Source organism: Rutidosis leptorrhynchoides, chromosome 1, assembly GCF_046630445.1.
Source record: "Rutidosis leptorrhynchoides isolate AG116_Rl617_1_P2 chromosome 1, CSIRO_AGI_Rlap_v1, whole genome shotgun sequence".
NCBI lineage: Eukaryota > Viridiplantae > Streptophyta > Magnoliopsida > Asterales > Asteraceae > Rutidosis > Rutidosis leptorrhynchoides.
The window spans coordinates 314,719,540-314,739,376 of NC_092333.1; positions in this window are offsets into that span (position 1 = coordinate 314,719,540).

Sequence of the window (19,837 nt, forward strand, 5' to 3'; positions counted from 1 at the left end):
ACAGATTCATCTGGATTCCTTAAATACCGAGTTTGGTCCTTGTATTTGTTCTTGGTCTCTTTCATGGTTAGCTCAATCCGATTTTTAATACCAAATTTTCCATCGGGTGTTTCCAACACCTCCTTCTTAATCATCAACTTTTGGTCATTAAGACCATCTACAACATGCTGCTTCGTCAGCATTTTCAAAGTTAACGAATTTGGGTCATTGGTTTTCAAACCGAGGTGATTTTAAGAGATTTGTGTTTTTAGATGATTAAACGCTGATGGTAATATGATGGGATATAAAAGGTTCTCCGGTAACGATGGCGAAAGAACGACGTATGTATATCGAGGTTATACCAAGAGTAATCTTACTGAGAAGTCGAAGTGGAGCTGTGACAAAATTAGCTTCTTGAAAAGGAATCGTATGGTTGTTTTTGCTAGTGAATGATAAAGAATTCGACGCGGATATGTTTTAACTATAACTTCGGTTTCGAAAGTTTTTCAGGTGCATAACTGTATGCATAAATCTCTCTTCCATAGACGAGGTGCGGCTGGTTCAACTTCTCGATCGAAGTGTTTTTAAGAATCATGATTGGTTTGAATTATGGATTGTAATTGTCGAGGTACAAACGAGGTTTAAGATGGAATCAAGTGGCAAACTTGAAGAATTGTTTAGTTTCATATGTTATAATCAACATTTTAATTTATTTTAATTGTCTAAAGTTAGCAGTCCAATAGTCCGATAATCCAATAGTTCAATAATTCATATATAATTTAATATATAATATTCGAATTAAATAATACGTATCGTGACCCGTGTACATGTCTCAGACTCGATCACAACTCAAAGTATATATATTATTTGAGAATCAACCTCAACCCTGTATAGCTAATGTAACGACCCGCACTTTTTCGATCATTCTATACTTATAAGATTAATATTTACATAAATTAAACCTTACCAACATGATAAACAATCTAAATTGTCGAGACTTATGTTTTTCGAAAAGAGATTTACACAATGTTTGACCGTCTAGTTTGACCGATGATATCACGAACTATACAATATATGATAATTATACGTTTGTATATATATATGTATATATACATGTTTAACATGATTTAAGGATGTTTTAATACCTCATTTTGTATTAATAACAATAAGTTATAAGTATATTTTGAAACTACTAACTTAAGTTTTCAAAACGATAACCATACGTAACGTTATTTGACTTAAATACTTATGACATATAATGTTTATACATATATCGTATAAGTAATGTATTTAATCATTTTTAAGGACTTAAATACATAAAACCATATAAGTATATTCACAAAAGATAGCTATATTTGAATCCTCGTTCCGTTTTCACAAGATTTCTATACGTATACTTAGGGTATATGTACCCGTATAAATACGTTGTTTCTAGAAGTTTTACTATTGAAAAATACCAATTATTAGACTTCAATTATATGATCTTAGCAGCCTTTGATTAGTCAATACATGTGGGATCATATATGAGGACTTTTGAGCTAAAAATCAAAAAAATAAAGTCTATATATATATACATATACATATATACGCCTATATACACATATGCACACTTTCATAACAATTTTCTTTCAAGTTAAATGATCTTCTAAACTCTCTTATCTTCAACCTTCAAGTATTCTTCAAGGTCCTCATAAGTTTTTAGCTTCAAAACATCACTTAATCATCATAAGAAAACCCTTACAAAAATACTTCAAGAAAACCTTCCAAGAACACCAACTTACTTCCAATCTTTCATCCACTTCCATCACCCTTTTGGTTCTAGGTTCTTACTCCTCTTTTACAGCAACCTTGTCCAAGGAATTTGAGGTAGAATCTATGTTCATAACCTTATTCGATTCATATATATATAGCTATCTTATTTTGTGGTATAAAATTTTAACAACAAGAACATAGTTTGAATGTTTTCAAACTTGTTTGCAAACTAAATAGATCCTTCTAACTTAACTTTTAAAATACTCCAAGACCTGTAATATAACTTAAATATATGCTAATTTAACAAGGTATAACTTGGTTTTTCAAAGATTATCTTAAAAACTGTTTTTACGACGTCGGAGTGCCACCGGGGACTGTTTTGGGTTGGATAATTAAAAACTATCTTAAACTTTGAATTGGAGGTTTATGTTCTGGAAAAATGATTTTTACTATGGATATGATAACACATAAAAATTCCATGATTTAATTCAAAGTATAAGTATTTTTAGAAAAATAATCATTTAAGGTTGTTTACATAAAGGAAAATGTTTAACTTCATAAGTTTCACTAAAGTTTCACCTATGCCGTGTGATTTTGAATACAAACCAAGGTATTTTCAGTTCATAGTCTTAAAGAGGGACTCGATCCAAGGAGATGGCAAGTTAAATCAACGAAACGGATTTGTAACGAAGAAACTATGACCGAAACAAAATTGGTTATCCAAGACTTGTTTAACTTCGGGATTAATTGGGAAAAATTAAATAAAATCACATCTTTCTAAGATAACATGATATTTTATATAATTCAATTTTATATGGTTCAGGATCACCCGTAAACAACACGAGAAGATTAATCATAAGATCCCATGATTGTACGCAACACGTCATTTGACAACACCGGTACTTTATGTACGCAACACTTCATTTGACAACACCGGTACCGTGGGTCAAGATTAATCTCGACCAATACATATACGATGGGGTTTTATTTATTTCGTTGGGGGTTTTATTTATTTCATTGCGGGTATATTAAACATCTAAAAATGAACCATTAAAATTGAATTACTAACAACGAACTGCTAACTACGGACTAAGGAATTATTCAAAGTATTAAAAGTATAACAAGTATATATATGTGACGTTTGCTTAAAAAGAAAATGTATTGATATATTATATATGGATAGGTTCGTGATATCAACCGGAGACCAAGTCAAATTATATATATATATCTTCAAGACGAAAGTGAGTATATAGTCCCACTTTTAAACTCTAAATATTTCGGGATGAGAATACATGTATTTTATATTTTACAATATGGACACAAGTAACTGAAAAATATATTCTACGTTGAGTTGTACCACTGGCATACTTCCCTGTAGCTTGGTAACTAATATTTACAGCGGTATTGTAAACGCGAATCCTGTTGATAGATCTATCGGGCCTGACAACCCCAACCGGACTGGACGACCAGTATTCAACGGTTGCACAGTACTTCGTTTCGTGACTACACTTGGTACAGTGTAGTAAGATTTCATATTAAAGGGAATATGCGACGTGATTAATTGTTAAGTATGGTTACCAAGTGCTCAACCACTTAGAATATTTTTATTAAACTGTTTATATACGAAATCTTATATTGCTGCCGGCACTAAACCTATATCTCACCAACTTTATGTTGACCTTTTAAAACATGTCTATTCTCAGGTGATTTCTAAAAGCTTCCGCTGCATTATGTTGAATTTGAGCAGGATCTTGCGTACGCATATTTGTGTCAAAAATAAGACTGCATATCCAAGAACTTGTGTTGTAAAATATGCTAGAAATCGTGTTGTTATCATCATTTGTAAAGTTTGTAAGTCGAAGATTATCGCTAAACGATAATCATCTTTATTTCGTCCAAAGCTTGTATCAAAAATAAGAATCATGGTTTGTAATGTATAATATATGCAGTTTTTCTTTTAAAAATGTCGCATATAGAGGTCAATACCTCGCAATGAAATCATACGTTATCTAACACGTTCTTACGGTTAAGGACGGGTTATGACATGTGGTATCAGAGCGGTGGTCTTAGCGAACCAGGTTTGCATTAGTGTGTCTAACTGATAAGTCGTTAGGATACATTAGTAAGTCTGGACTTTGACTGGGTCTGATTTAAAAACCATTGCTTATCATTGTTGGTTAAAATTTATATGTAAATATTATGTAGTACTAATGGGTTAGTTGTTGTGTGATAGATGTCGGGCTCAAAACTTGTTATCACATTCAGCGACTCCGAACCAGAATCTTCAGATGGTGTTCCAGTCATTAACCTATCCGATGACGAAAATAATATCTTTGGGGAAGACTCACAAATTCCGGATGAACCGACTATAGAGAACCCGGAAAGTGAACCCGAGGAGGAAAGTGAACCCGAGGAGGAAAGTGAACCCTAGGAGGAAAGTGAACCCGAGGAGGAAATACAGGAAATTACAAAAGAAGAGTTCGAACTAGGAAAGAAACGAAAGGCTAATGAATTAGAAAATTCAAATCCTGAGTTTAATAAGGATGATGTGGCACCAACTCCACTAGACACTACCACCCCTATTCCCGTTATTCCTATTCGTTCTATCCCGGCATCCAGTTCTTCAGTCCCACAGCCAAAATATAGGCAGACAGCCAGGATAAGCGTTAAGCGATTCTTTGAACCTAAACGTCCTAGAAAATAGACCAAACGATGCGCTGCCGTATTAAACCATGGGATCATATAATGTTTTGTATAATATTATTAGTGTGGTTTGCTTAATGTTCGATGTAAGATAAGCATATGTAAAATAGTGAAGTGTGAAATGCAATAATTTTCCATGGTTAAGTATTATTTAGATGGTAGTAATTGATTCTGTACTAAGCTATTAAGTATGGACATTAACGGGTAGGTACTACCCTAGATATAATTATAAAATGCTAATAAGAAGAAAAGGCTTTTATAATAATACCTGGTTCATATTATTAATAAGCTATAATGTACTGTAAATATACACTACATCTATAATATTCCATGTGAATAATTATTTTCTTTTCATTCTTATAGAAGAATATGGCGCGATTGAACCGAATGACGGAACAAGAAATCCAAGAACTCATCAATCAGCGAGTGAACGACAGAATGTTATGGGTCGAGGCTGCAAGAGGTGCTGCAGTTAACCCAAATCCTCGTGTGGGGTGCACTTACAAAACTTTTCAAGCTTGCAAGCCCTCATCATTCAGTGGAACAGAAGGACCGATCGGTTTAACCCGGTGGATAGAAAAGATGGAGACTGTGTTTAAAATCAGTGGTTGTGTTGAAAAGGACATGACCAAGTATGCATCGTGCACTTTACAAGATAGTGCACTCACGTGGTGGAAAAATTATGTGAAGGCTGTAGGAGGAGATGTAGCTTATGATACTCCATGGGAAGAATTCCAAATAATGTTAATCAACGAGTATTGTCCAAGGAACGAGGTTAGAAAGTTGGAAGATGAATTACGAAGCCTGAAGGTTGCTGGTACTGAAATCACCAACTACAATCAGCGATTCATGGAATTAGTTTTGCTATGTCCTGAATTGGTTCCAACCGAAGAACGGAAGATTGAAATGTACAAAGATGGTTTGCCCAAAAAGGTCAAGGCAAATGTTACAGCATCGAAACCTAAGACAATTCATGAAGCTATAACCATGGCAAACGAGCTAATGGATCAGGTCATCATGGAGAAGAAAGCATCCAATACTGATGTGAAGGTATCAGGTAACAAAAGAAAGTGGAATGGAAATTATGATCGAGGTAACCAACAACAATCTTTTAAGAAACAAGAAACCACGCAAGGTGCAGGTAGTGGTTCAAGCTTTGGTTACAAAGGACAAAATCCTTTATGCAACCGTTGTCACAAACATCACTTTGGTTACTGTAGTGTGTTATGCACCAAGTGTAATCGACAGGGTCATCTTGCTGAAGATTGTAGGGCTCTCGTTACAAATACAAATGGTACCAAGACTCCTGCCACCAATGCAAATAGAACTGCTTTGGCTACCGTTACTTGTTTTGGGTGTGGAAAACAAGGTCACTATAAGAGTCAGTGCCCGAATTCAGAGAAGAATGTCAGACCTGCACGTGGGAGAGCATTTGTTATTAATGCTAGAGAGGCACGCGAAGATCCGGAGCTTGTTACGGGTACGTTTACCATTAATAACTTATCCGCATCTATTATATTTGATACTGGTGCTGATAGAAGTTACCTGTGTAGAGACTTTCACGCTAAATTGAATTGTTCATCATTACCTCTAGATGCTAGTACATGATTGAGTTAGCTAATGGTAAACTAATTAAAGCCAATAAAATTTGCCGTGATTGTAAAATAAATTTAGCCGGAGAAACATTTAAGATTGATTTGATACCCGTAGAATTAGGAAGTTTTGATGTAATAATCGGCATGGACTGGATGTCCAAAATAGGAGCTGAAGTTGTGTGCGCCAAGAAGGCAATTCGCATTCCTCGTAAGGATAAAACGCCAGTAATGATTTATGGAGAGAAGGGTAACTCAAAGCTAAAACTCATTAGTTATTTGAAAGCTCAAAAGTACTTGAAGAAAGGGTGCTATGCTATCTTAGCACATGTTAATAAAGTCGAAAAGAAAGAAAAAGAGAAGTGCATCAATGACGTGCCTGTGGCAAGAGATTTTCCTGAAGTATTTCCGGAAGAGTTGCCGGGATTACCTCCATTTAGATCTGTAGAATTTCAAATAGATCTTGTACCAGGAGCTGCACCGGTTGCCCGTGCTCCATATAGACTTGCACCGTCCGAGTTAAAAGAACTTCAGAGTCAGTTAAAAGAATTACTGGATCGTGGATTCATACGACCAAGTACTTCACCGTGGGGAGCTCCAATTTTATTCGTCAAGAAGAAAGACGGATCTTTCCGAATGTGTATAGATTATCGTGAATTAAATAAGTTAACTATCAAGAATCGGTATCCACTACCGAGAATTGACGACTTATTTGATCAACTCCAAGGATCATGTGTTTATTCGAAAATCGACCTAAGATCGGGTTATCATCAATTACGTGTCAAAGAAGAAGATATACCGAAAACTGCTTTTCGGACACGTTACGGTCATTACGAATTTTTGGTCATGCCGTTTGGATTGACGAATGCGCCAGCTGTATTCATGGACCTCATGAATCGAGTTTGTAGTCCATATTCAGATAAGTTTGTTATTGTTTTCATTGATGACATTCTTATCTATTCCAAGAGTGAGCAAGAGCATGAGCAGCATTTAAGTTTAATATTAGAGTTGTTAAGAAAAGAACAGCTATATGCTAAATTTTCTAAATGTGCTTTCTGGTTGAAAGAAGTGCAATTTCTTGGCCACGTTGTTAGTAGCAAAGGAATTCAGGTTGATCCAGCAAAAATTGAAGCCATTGAAAAATGGGAGACTCCTAAGACAGCAATGCAGATACGCCAATTTTTGGGTTTAGCCGGTTATTATAGAAGGTTTATTCAAGATTTTTCCCGAATAGCTAAGCCGTTGACAGCGTTAACACAAAAAGGGAAGAAATATGAATGGACTTCTGAGCAGGAGAGTGCATTTCAATTACTAAAGAAGAAGTTAACTACGGCGCCTATTTTATCGTTACCAGAAGGGAACGATGATTTTGAAATATATTGTGACGCTTCGCGACAAGGTTTTGGTTGCGTTCTTATGCAACGGAAGAAAGTTATTGCATACGCATCCCGACAATTAAAGATTCACGAGCGGAATTATACGACGCATGATCTAGAACTGGGAGCAGTCGTGTTTGCATTGAAGATATGGAGACACTACTTGTATGGGGTTAAATGCACTGTGTTTACTGATCATAAAAGCCTTCAACATATTTTTGATCAGAAACAGTTGAACATGAGGCAACGTAGGTGGGTCGAGTTAATAAATGACTATGATTGTGAAATTCGTTATCATCCCGGGAAAGCGAACGTAGTGGCCGATGCTCTAAGCAGAAAGGAACGAGAACCAATCCGAGTTCGAGCAATGAACATAAAAATTCGCATGAATCTCAACTCACAAATCAAAGAAGTTCAACAAGAAGCACTCAATAAAGAAAACATAAGAAATGAAATAATGAAGAAGTATGAGAAGCAACTCGTTATACGGGAAGACGGAATTCGATATTTTGCAAATCGTATTTAGGTACCGAAGTTGGGTGGATTAAGGAAGTTGATATTGAATGAGGCACATAAGACAAGATACTCGATACATCCTGGAGTTGGAAAGATGTATCAAGATCTTAAGACACGTTATTGGTGGCCTAATTTAAAGACAGACGTAGCAACATATGTTGGGGAGTGTTTAACTTGTTCCAAGGTCAAAGCAGAACACCAAAAGCGGTCAGGGTTACTTCAACAACCAGAAATCCCAGAATGGAAATGGGATGGTATTACCATGGATTTCATCACGAAGTTACCAAAGACTGCCTGGGGTTACGACACCATTTGGGTGATTGTTGATCGTCTCACCAAGTCTGCACATTTCTTGCCTATAAAGGAAACGGATAGAATGGAGAAACTATTACGATTGTATATAAAGGAAGTTGTTTCAAGGCATGGAATACCTATTTCCATTATATCTGATCGTGATAGTAGATTTACCTCAAAGTTCTGGCAAGCACTACAGGAGGCACTAGGAACTCGTTTAGATATGAGTACCGCATATCATCCGCAAACGGACGGGCAGAGTGAAAGAACAATTCAGACTCTTGAAGATATGCTCAGGGCATGTGTGATCGATTTTGGAAACGGATGGGATAAGTATTTACCGTTAGAAGAATTCTCGTATAATAATAGTTATCATGCGAGCATTGGAGCTGCGCCATTCGAAGCATTGTATGGAAGGAAGTGTAGATCTCCTATCTGTTGGAATGAAGTAGGAGATCGACAATTAACTGGTCCCGAGATCATACACGAAACGACTGAGAAGATAGTACAAATCAAGGAGAGATTGAAAACAGCCCGTAGTCGCCAAAAGAGCTACGCCGATGTCCGAAGGAAACCATTAGATTTTCAGGTCGGGGACATGGTTATGTTAAAGGTGTCACCTTGGAAAGGTGTAATACGTTTCGGCAAAAGGGGTAAGCTGAACCCAAGATATGTAGGCCCGTTCAAGATTATTGAACGCATTGGACGGGTAGCTTATCGACTTGAGTTACCGCAACAACTCGCCGGGGTACATAATAGCTTTCACGTCTCAAACCTTAAGAAGTGTCTTGCAAAGGAAGACCTCACTATTCCTCTTGAAGAAATCCATATCGACGAGAAACTACAATTCGTCGAAGAACCAATCGAAATCATGGACCGTGAAGTTAAACAGCTCAAACAGAGCAACATACCGATTGTTAAGGTTCGTTGGAATGCTAGAAGAGGTCCCGAGTTTACTTGGGAACGAGAGGATCAGATGAAACAAAAGTATCCACACTTGTTTCTCGATGAAGCAAAATAGGTACAATTTTAAAATTTCGGGACGAAATTTATTTAACGGGGAGGTAATGTAACGACCCGCACTTTTTCGATCATTCTATACTTATAAGATTAATATTTACATAAATTAAACCTTACCAACATGATAAGCAATCCAAATTGTCGAGACTTATGTTTTTCGAAAAGAGATTTACACAACGTTTGACCGTCTAGTTTGACCGATGATATCACGAACTATACAATATATGATAATTATACGTTTGTATATATATATGTATATATACATGTTTAACATGATTTAAGGATGTTTTAATACCTCATTTTGTATTAATAACAATAAGTTATAAGTATATTTTGAAACTACTAACTTAAGTTTTCAAAACGATAACCATACGTAACGTTATTTGACTTAAATACTTATGACATATAATGTTTATACATATATCGTATAAGTAATGTATTTAATCATTTTTAAGGACTTAAATACATAAAACCATATAAGTATATTCACAAAAAATAGCTATATTTGAATCCTCGTTCCGTTTTCACAAGATTTCTATACGTATACTTAGGGTATATGTACCCGTATAAATACGCAGTTTCTAGAAGTTTTACTATTGAAAAATACCAATTATTAGACTTCAATTATATGATCTTAGCAGCCTTTGATTAGTCAATACATGTGGGATCATATATGAGGACTTTTGAGCTAAAAATCAAAAAAATAAAGTCTATATATATATACATATACATATATACGCCTATATACACATATGCACACTTTCATAACAATTTTCTTTCAAGTTAAATGATCTTCTAAACTCTCTTATCTTCAACCTTCAAGTGTTCTTCAAGGTCCTCATAAGTTTTTAGCTTCAAAACATCACTTAATCATCATAAGAAAACCCTTACAAAAATACTTCAAGAAAACCTTCCAAGAACACCAACTTACTTCCAATCTTTCATCCACTTCCATCACCCTTTTGGTTCTAGGTTCTTACTCCTCTTTTACAGCAACCTTGTCCAAGGAATTTGAGGTAGAATCTATGTTCATAACCTTATTCGATTCATATATATATAGCTATCTTATTTTGTGGTATAAAATTTTAACAACAAGAACATAGTTTGAATGTTTTCAAACTTGTTTGCAAACTAAATAGATCCTTCTAACTTAACTTTTAAAATACTCCAAGACCTGTAATATAACTTAAATATATGCTAATTTAACAAGGTATAACTTGGTTTTTCAAAGATTATCTTAAAAACTGTTTTTACGACGTCGGAGTGCCACCGGGGACTGTTTTGGGTTGGATAATTAAAAACTATCTTAAACTTTGAATTGGAGGTTTATGTTCTGGAAAAATAATTTTTACTATGGATATGATAACACATAAAAATTCCATGATTTAATTCAAAGTATAAGTATTTTTAGAAAAATAATCATTTAAGGTTGTTTACATAAAGGAAAATGTTTAACTTCATAAGTTTCACTAAAGTTTCACCTATGCCGTGTGATTTTGAATACAAAACAAGGTATTTTCAGTTCATAGTCTTAAAGAGGGACTCGATCCAAGGAGATGGCAAGTTGAATCAACGAAAACGGATTTGTAACGAAGAAACTATGACCGAAACAAAATTGGTTATCCAAGACTTGTTTAACTTCGGGATTAATTGGGAAAAATTAAATAAAATCACATCTTTCTAAGATAACATGATATTTTATATAATTCAATTTTATATGGTTCAGGATCACCCGTAAACAACACGAGAAGATTAATCATAAGATCTCATGATTGTACGCAACACGTCATTTGACAACACCGGTACTTTATGTACGCAACACGTCATTTGACAACACCGGTACCGTGGGTCAAGATTAATCTCGACCAATACATATACGATGGGGTTTTATTTATTTCGTTGGGGGTTTTATTTATTTCATTGCGGGTATATTAAACATCTAAAAATGAACCATTAAAATTGAATTACTAACAACGAACTGCTAACTACGGACTAAGGAATTATTCAAAGTATTAAAAGTATAACAAGTATATATATGTGACGTTTGCTTAAAAAGAAAAGGTATTGATATATTATATATGGATAGGTTCGTGATATCAACCGGAGACCAAGTCAAATTATATATATATATCTTCAAGACGAAAGTGAGTATATAGTCCCACTTTTAAACTCTAAATATTTCGGGATGAGAATACATGTATTTTATGTTTTACAATATGGACACAAGTAACTGAAAAATATATTCTACGTTGAGTTGTACCACTGGCATACTTCCCTGTAGCTTGGTAACTAATATTTACAGCGGTATTGTAAACGCGAATCCTGTTGATAGATCTATCGGGCCTGACAACCCCAACCGGACTGGACGACCAGTATTCAACGGTTGCACAGTACTTCGTTTCTTGACTACACTTGGTACAGTGTAGTAAGATTTCATATTAAAGGGAATATGCGACGTGATTAATTGTTAAGTATGGTTACCAAGTGCTCAACCACTTAGAATATTTTTATTAAACTGTTTATATACGAAATCTTGTGGTCTATATATATATTGCTGCCGGCACTAAACCTATATCTCACCAACTTTATGTTGACCTTTTAAAACATGTCTATTCTCAGGTGATTTCTAAAAGCTTCCGCTGCATTATGTTGAATTTGAGCAGGATCTTGAGTACGCATATTTGTGTCAAAAATAAGACTGCATATCCAAGAACTTGTGTTGTAAAATATGCTAGAAATCGTGTTGTTATCATCATTTGTAAAGTTTGTAAGTCAAAGATTATCGCTAAACGATAATCATCTTTATTTCGTCCAAAGCTTGTATCAAAAATAAGAATCATGGTTTGTAATGTATAATATATGCAGTTTTTCTTTTAAAAATGTCGCATATAGAGGTCAATACCTCGCAATGAAATCATACGTTATCTAACACGTTCTTACGGTTAAGGACGGGTTATGACAGCTAACTCCCGCATTACTGCATATAGAGTGTCTATGGTTATTCCAAATAATATATATAGATGCGTCGATATGATATGTCAAAACCTTGTATACATGTCCCGATATTTAAAGTGCGTAAAATAAATAAATATATATCATGACCCATTATACAACGTGTTGTCTCAGAATTAATCCGACGTATTGTTGTACATGTGTCCCGACGGTATGTAAAGTGTAGAAATTAAATAAAATTGCGATAATGTAAATTGCGATAAATTAAATGTTAATCAGTTAGCTGGGAACAGTTAGCTAGGAACAGTTAGCGTGAAATCTTAACAATATTTCAATTAATTAGTTCGTTTGTTTCTATCAAATTTTATTTGTCCAATGTTTTCTTCATTATGCCACTTGTTGGATTCTGATAGGTCAAAATCCAAATATGAAATTTAAATGGAAATGGTTATTCTGTGGTGAATGGATACGTATATCGGTGGTTGTACATAGGATAGTAAATGACCGTTGAATCAGATTCGAAGAATGTACAGTGCAACTTATTAATGTGAAATCTAAATATTCCTCGGGTATTACCTACCCGTTAAAATATTTTCACCATTAACAGTTTGTACGAAAGAATTTTTAATTACAATCTTTATGAAAATATACATACATATATATATTTTCTTCAGATGTAATCATGGATTTTATGAGTTAATATGATATTAACTCATCTGATTTACCGTTAGAACAAGAATATATAATCTCTAAAACATTAGAGATTACATAATCACTATGTCGAACTAAGATAAATGATGTAGAATGTCATGTAGAACGATGATTATACTCGAGGTGTCGAAGCTGGTGACGCGAATGTTGTTCTTGGTGGTACTAGTGCTGTTGGTGCTGAGGCTGGTGATGTTACTGGTGTTGATGATACTGCTAGTGCTTGCAAATTGTGTACCGTGCTCTCTAAAGTTAACACTCGAGCTCGGAGTTCTTTAACTTCTTCTACTAACCCTGGTTGGTTATCAGTGTGAGGTAGAGGTCGGATATCTTCTCTAGTTCCGTTAATGGTAGCCTCAAGACGAAAAATTCTTGCAAAAAGGGTATAAACGGTGTTGCGAACAGGTTCGCCGGTGAGCGGGTCGAGCACTCCGACGTTAGGTGGTAAGTTCGGCTCGTGATATGGAGTACCTTCTTCATTTCTCCATAGGGTAAGTATTTCGCGAACCCATCCCCACTTTCTAAAGAAATCACGGTAGTTGATCGATTGGTGCGTTCCCGTCACGCTATCTTCGGAGTCAGAAGAACTTGGTCGATTCGTAGAGGCCATCGTACGCGATCACAGAAAAGATTTTTGGTATGAAAAGCTTAGTGACAGCAAATGATAGTTGGATGGTATTCTCAATGCATAATATGCCTAGATATATATAGTACCAGGATCCCTTAAATTACGGAAAAATTTACGGAAGATATCAGGTAAAGTATACCGTAATAGATACGCTAAGATATGAATTTGTCTATACACTATCTATGCAATAAAGGCAGTAAGGCGTGTCTAGACTTAGGAATAATTAGCAGGTAATTTTCCACTATGAATGATATACAATACTTATAATATGCAGCTAGGGTCGAAGTCCAGACTCGCTAATGTATCCTAACAACTACCAGTTAGACACACTAATGCAAGGCCTGGTTCGCTAAGACCAACGCTCTGATACCACCTGTAACGACCCTGTCCTAATCCTCCTGGACGAAGTCGTCAACATTTGGTCCCATTGCGATGATTGACTCCAAGTAATGTCCTTAAAATGAGCAAATGCACAGCGGAAGACTTAATTCGTACCTGAGAAATAACATGCTTAAAAGTGTCAACCAAAAGGTTGGTGAGTTCATAGGTTTATCATAATAATCATTTCAATATGTTAATAGACCACAAGATTTCATAAACATAAACATAATACACTCGCAAGTGTATGTAAAGCATTCTAAGTGGTTGAGCACTTGGTAACCATACTTAACATTTAATCACGTCGCATATTCCCTTTATTATGAAATCTCACTACACCGTACCAAGTGTAGTCACCGAAACGAAGTACTGTGCAACCGTTGAATACTGGTCGTCCAGTCCGGTTGGGGTTGTCAGGCCCGATAGATCTATCAACAGGATTCGCGTTTACAATACCCATGTAAATAGTAGTTACCAAGCTACAGGGAAATATGCCAGTGGTACAACTCAACGTAGAATATATTTTTAAGTACTTGTGTCTATTTCGTAAACATTTATAAAAGCAGCGCATGTATTCTCAGCCCAAAATATATATTGCAAAGCAATTAAAAAGGGAGCAAATGAAACTCACCATACGATATTTTGTAGTAAAAATATGCATACGACGATACTGAACAATGTAAGGTTGACCTTGAATTCATGAACCCTCATAGCTTTGTCTAAAAAGAATACTCCAGAAGGTACTCGAACACGCGACCTCCCACTAATCAACATAACACCTTAACCATTTGTGCTGCTTTTACTTTTCTGTCCTGGTTTTTAACTAACTAATATATAATCCATATAACTATTCCTCTCTTGTTCTTTTTTTTTAATCATCAATATTATCATCATCAAGTTTGCCATCATCTTAATCATCAAATCATCATCTATAACTCATATTCATACCATAATGATCTTATGTATATCTATGAATTATCAAGCTTCTCGTTCATCATCTTTAATAACCCATAAAATCTCATTTTTATCATCCTCCATATTCGTAATTGGTCATCTAACTTAAACATCATATTCATCATTTACCATACCCGGTTTCATTCTCGTGATCATGCATCACCATTTATCATTACGTGACCACTTCATTATCTATCACTATCATCAAATTAAGTGGGTTTCGTATGTTCAGAAAAACAAAAAAAAAATATAAGCTCTGTAACAAGGTAGGTTTTGTATGACAAGGCAGCCCAAATTTGATTCAATGGAGTCCAATATAATAGCCCATATGCTTGATTATTTGGATCCGTCAAACTAGTCTAATAACACAAGTCCACAAGGGTTCGGTTTAAAAGAAAAAAAAACAACAAGATGTAGTACTGCAGCAGTCCTATTTCGACTAGAAAAATAAAAAGGATAATGGTGGTGGTCTCTAGCGACAGAAAAAAAAATATGGGTAATAGCCAATTCGATTTTTAATTATAACCAAGTGGGGTTAGGTTTGCTTTTTGCATGTGGTCCAAAAGGAGAAGTGGCAGTATAATACTCGGCATCCATTCACAATTTGCAACGTGGGATTTTAGCTTTAGAATATTATGATGAGCCATGGGTTTGATAGCTGTAAAGTTATTTGAGTGGGATACAAGGATTATGTATAAACACCTTTATTATTTTTTTAAAAAAAATCCACCATCACACATATTTCGATTGCTTTCCTCTCTATTTCGATTTAAATAAATCAAGTAGTGGAAGAGATCGAGTAACAGTTTTGCAAGTTGGTTGGCTATAAGCTACAAGTAGCAGAAGCTGCTGTGTTCGAGCAGAGAAAAGAACAGGAAAACGAGGTCTTGTGATGATGGTTTCCATGAAGTTAAAGAGGAACTGTAGTGAAAGAAAGAGAATTAGAGAAATAGTTTGAAGGTGGCGGTTTATGTGGTCATAGCCGTAGGGAAATAGACAGAAAACAAAGTAGTCTAGTGGTGAAAGAAAGTGGCATTAATAAGGTGACCCGTTGTTCACAGTAAGGGTTGTAGTTGATGGGTTCATAAAGAGTAGGTGAAGAGAGATACAAAGAGAGAAAGGGAAGGAAGAGAGGAGTTGTAGGTGGTGGTGAAGGGAAGAATGAAAGATGGTAGTTTTCTAGACGAGTTAGATGATGAATATGGTGTTCGTGAGGTGGTTACTGTGGCACCGAAGGTTTTGGTGGTTATTTGGCTCATCAAACAAAACATCAAACATGGTGGTAAAGGTTGTGGTTACGGTGGTGAATGGGTCAAGGGTTGATATAGGAAGGTGGTGACGGTATAGATGGTTTAGGGTTTGAGCAGGAAACAACTTGGTCGATGTTCTTGTTGGTTTGTGGTGAAGATAAATGGGTGATAGAGTGGTAGTCGAGGGTGGATGGTTTTAATGGTGGAGAGAAAGGAGGTGTCGAGCTACTTTAATGTTATTTCCGTTCAATTCTTCAAACAAGACTGATTATATATGTTAATTGATATCGTCTTTGAACATGGGAATAGGTTTGTTTTTTAAAATAATATGAGTAATGGAATTGTTTTATAGCAGCAAGCTTCAACAAATTGGTTCAATCAAGAACAGGGATAAAAGAAAAAGATGTATACTTATTATGTCTGTATTCACTTGATTATAGGGCTTGATGGCAATTGCTTGTACCAATTTACATATAAAAACAAGATTTACTACAGTTTAAAAGATATGGAAAACTAAATCGAATCCTAAAATTGTTCTAATGATTTTTTTTAAATAAATTTAATAATTAATAATAATCTAAATAAAAATAATTATAATAATAATGACATAAATAACAATAATAATTATCAATAATAATTTTATTTCGAAACCTAATATTGTATATCTAATACTTTGTTATCGTTATCAAATAATAAGTATATATCGTATACGCACATAAATGTTCGTGAATCGTCTGGCTTGATCAAAAGGGTAATTAATCATCCGAATATAGATTTCAAACTTTCTAGACTTAACAATGGGGTTTTTGCTTATCGTGTCGGAACATATAAAGATTAGAGTTTAAATTTGGTCGGAAATTTCCGGGTCGTTACAATAACTCATTGTTAAAATACCTAATGAGATACATACTTATAATAAAATCATGTTAACTATATATATAACCATATATATGTCATCGTATAGTTTTTACAAGTTTTAACGTTCGTGAATCACCGGTCAACTTGGGTGGTCAATTGTCTATATGAAACTTATTTCAATTAATCAAGTCTTAACAAGTTTAATTGCTTAACATGTTGGAAACACTTAATCATGTAAATAACAATTTCATTTAATATATATATATATAAACATGGAAAAGTTCGGGTCACTACAGTACCTACCCGTTAAATAAATTTCGTCCCGAAATTTTAAGTAGTTGGAGGTGTTGACGTATCTTCTGGAAATAAATGCGGGTATTTCTTCTTCATCTGATCTTCACGCTCCCAGGTGAACTCGGGTCCTCTACAAGCATTCCATCAAACCTTAACAATCGGTATCTTGTTTTGTTTAAGTCTCTTAACCTCACGATCCATTATTTCGACAGGTTCTTCAATGAATTGAAGTTTTTCATTGATTTGGATTTCGTCCAACGGAATAGTGAGATCTTCTTTAGCAAAACATTTCTTCAAATTTGAGACGTGGAAATTGTTATGTACAGCCGCAAATTGTTGAGGTAGCTCCAGTTGGTAAGCTACTGGTCCGACACGATCTATAATCTTGAATGGTCCAATGTACCTTGGATTTAGTTTCCCCCGTTTACCAAATCGAACAACGCCTTTCCAAGGTGAAACCTTAAGCATGACCATTTCTCCAATTTCAAACTCTATATCTTTTCTTTTACTGTCCGCGTAGCTCTTTTGTCGACTCTGGGCGGTTTTCAATCTTTTTTGAATTTGGATGATTTTCTCGGTAGTTTCTTGTATTATCTCCGGACCCGTAATCAGTCTATCCCCCACTTCACTCCAACAAATCAGAGACCTGCACTTTCTACCATAAAGTGCTAACGGTAGATGTCGATCCCAACTGTTTCCGAAATCAATAACACAAGCTCGTAGCATGTCTTCAAGCGTTTGTATCGTCCTTTCGCTCTGCCCATCAGTTTGTGGATGATAGGCAGTACTCATGTCTAGACGAGTTCCCAATGCTTGCTGTAATGTCTGCCAGAATCTTGAAATAAATCTGCCATCCCTATCAGAGATAATAGAGATTGGTATTCCATGTCTGGAGAAGACTTCCTTCAAATACAGTCGTGCTAACTTTTCCATCTTGTCATCTTCTCTTATTGGCAGGAAGTGTGCTGACTTGGTGAGACGATCAACTATTACCCAAATAGTATCATAACCACTTGCAGTCCTTGGCAATTTAGTAATGAAATCCATGGTAATGTTTTCTCATTTCTATTCCGGGATTTCAAGTTGTTGTAGTAGACCTGATGGTTTCTGATGTTCAGCTTTGACCTTAGAACAAGTCAAACATTCTCCTACATATTTAGCAATATCGGATTTCATACCTGGCCACCAAAAATGTTTCTTAAGATCTTTGTACATCTTCCCCGTTCCACTGATGTATTGAGTATCTGGTTTTATGAGCTTCTCTAAGTACCATTTCTCTCATATCTCCAAATTTTGGTACCCAAATTCTTTCAGCCCTATACCGGGTTCCGTCTTCCCGAATATTAAGATGCTTCTCCGATCCTTTGGGTATTTCATCCTTTAAATTTCCCTCTTTTAAAACTCCTTGTTGCGCCTCCTTTATTTGAGTAGTAAGGTTAGTGTGAATCATTATATTCATAGATTTTACTCGAATGGGTTCTCTGTCCTTTCTGCTCAAGGCGTCGGCTACCACATTTGCCTTCCCCTGGTGGTAACGAATCTCAAAGTAGTAATCATTCAACAATTCAATCCACCTACGCTGCCTCATATTCAGTTGTTTTTGATTAAATATGTGTTGAAGACTTTTGTGGTCGGTATATATAATACTTTTGACCCCATATAAGTAGTGCCTCCAAGTCTTTAATGCAAAAACAACTGCGCCTAATTCCAAATCATGCGTCGTATAATTTTGCTCGTGAATCTTCAATTGTCTAGACGCATAAGCAATTACCTTCATCCGTTGTGTTAACACCTATTTCCTTATGAGGTAAGGCTTAGTATGTCAACAAGAGACTAGAAGTGATCTAGCTTTAGGAGGGCGGAGTGTTGCTGATTGATTTTTACCCTCGGGAAATAATCCCTGCAGACCTGGTTCACAAGTGTAGAAACTTGTGGGGTGGCTTAATCAATCTGTCGTCCGTAGAGCGTAAGAGTGCTAGCCGGATGACTTCTAGTGAGAGAAAGTAGAGAGAGAAAGAGAAGTGAAGTCTCAGCTCTCAAAGTTGTCAGAATATCTGAACTTGTGTAAAATGACGACCCAAGGGGTCTATTTATAGTGTCAGATCTACCAGATTTGTTTGGGGACACGTGTCAAATGATGATACGTTCTGTTACATGTGCTCCGAAATTTATGCTAAATGCGGCACTCTCCGGCCAGGGCTTATGTGCTAGGCGGCCTTCAAGGCTTACGCATGACAGAGTAGCCTGTACAGCGAAGAACACTGGACGGACAATCTCCACAAAACTGTTGTTTCCAGCCTTCTTGATGCTATTTTTATGCAACTATTATGCCTTTTATGTGTGTATATGATAGGATACACCATTAAGTCCCCCCAGTTTAAGGACTTAAGCATTTGAAAAATGATTAAGTTGTTAAACTTTTGATAACGCATGCCAAACCAGCCTGTTCATTGCCCACTTGCATCGGGGAAAACATTTTAGGCATTAAATGCAGACGAATTTTACTGACACTGTTATGATTAATTTTTTACGACTAAGATCATCCACGCGCCTCCAGCTGTAAAAAGTGTTATCTTGCACCCT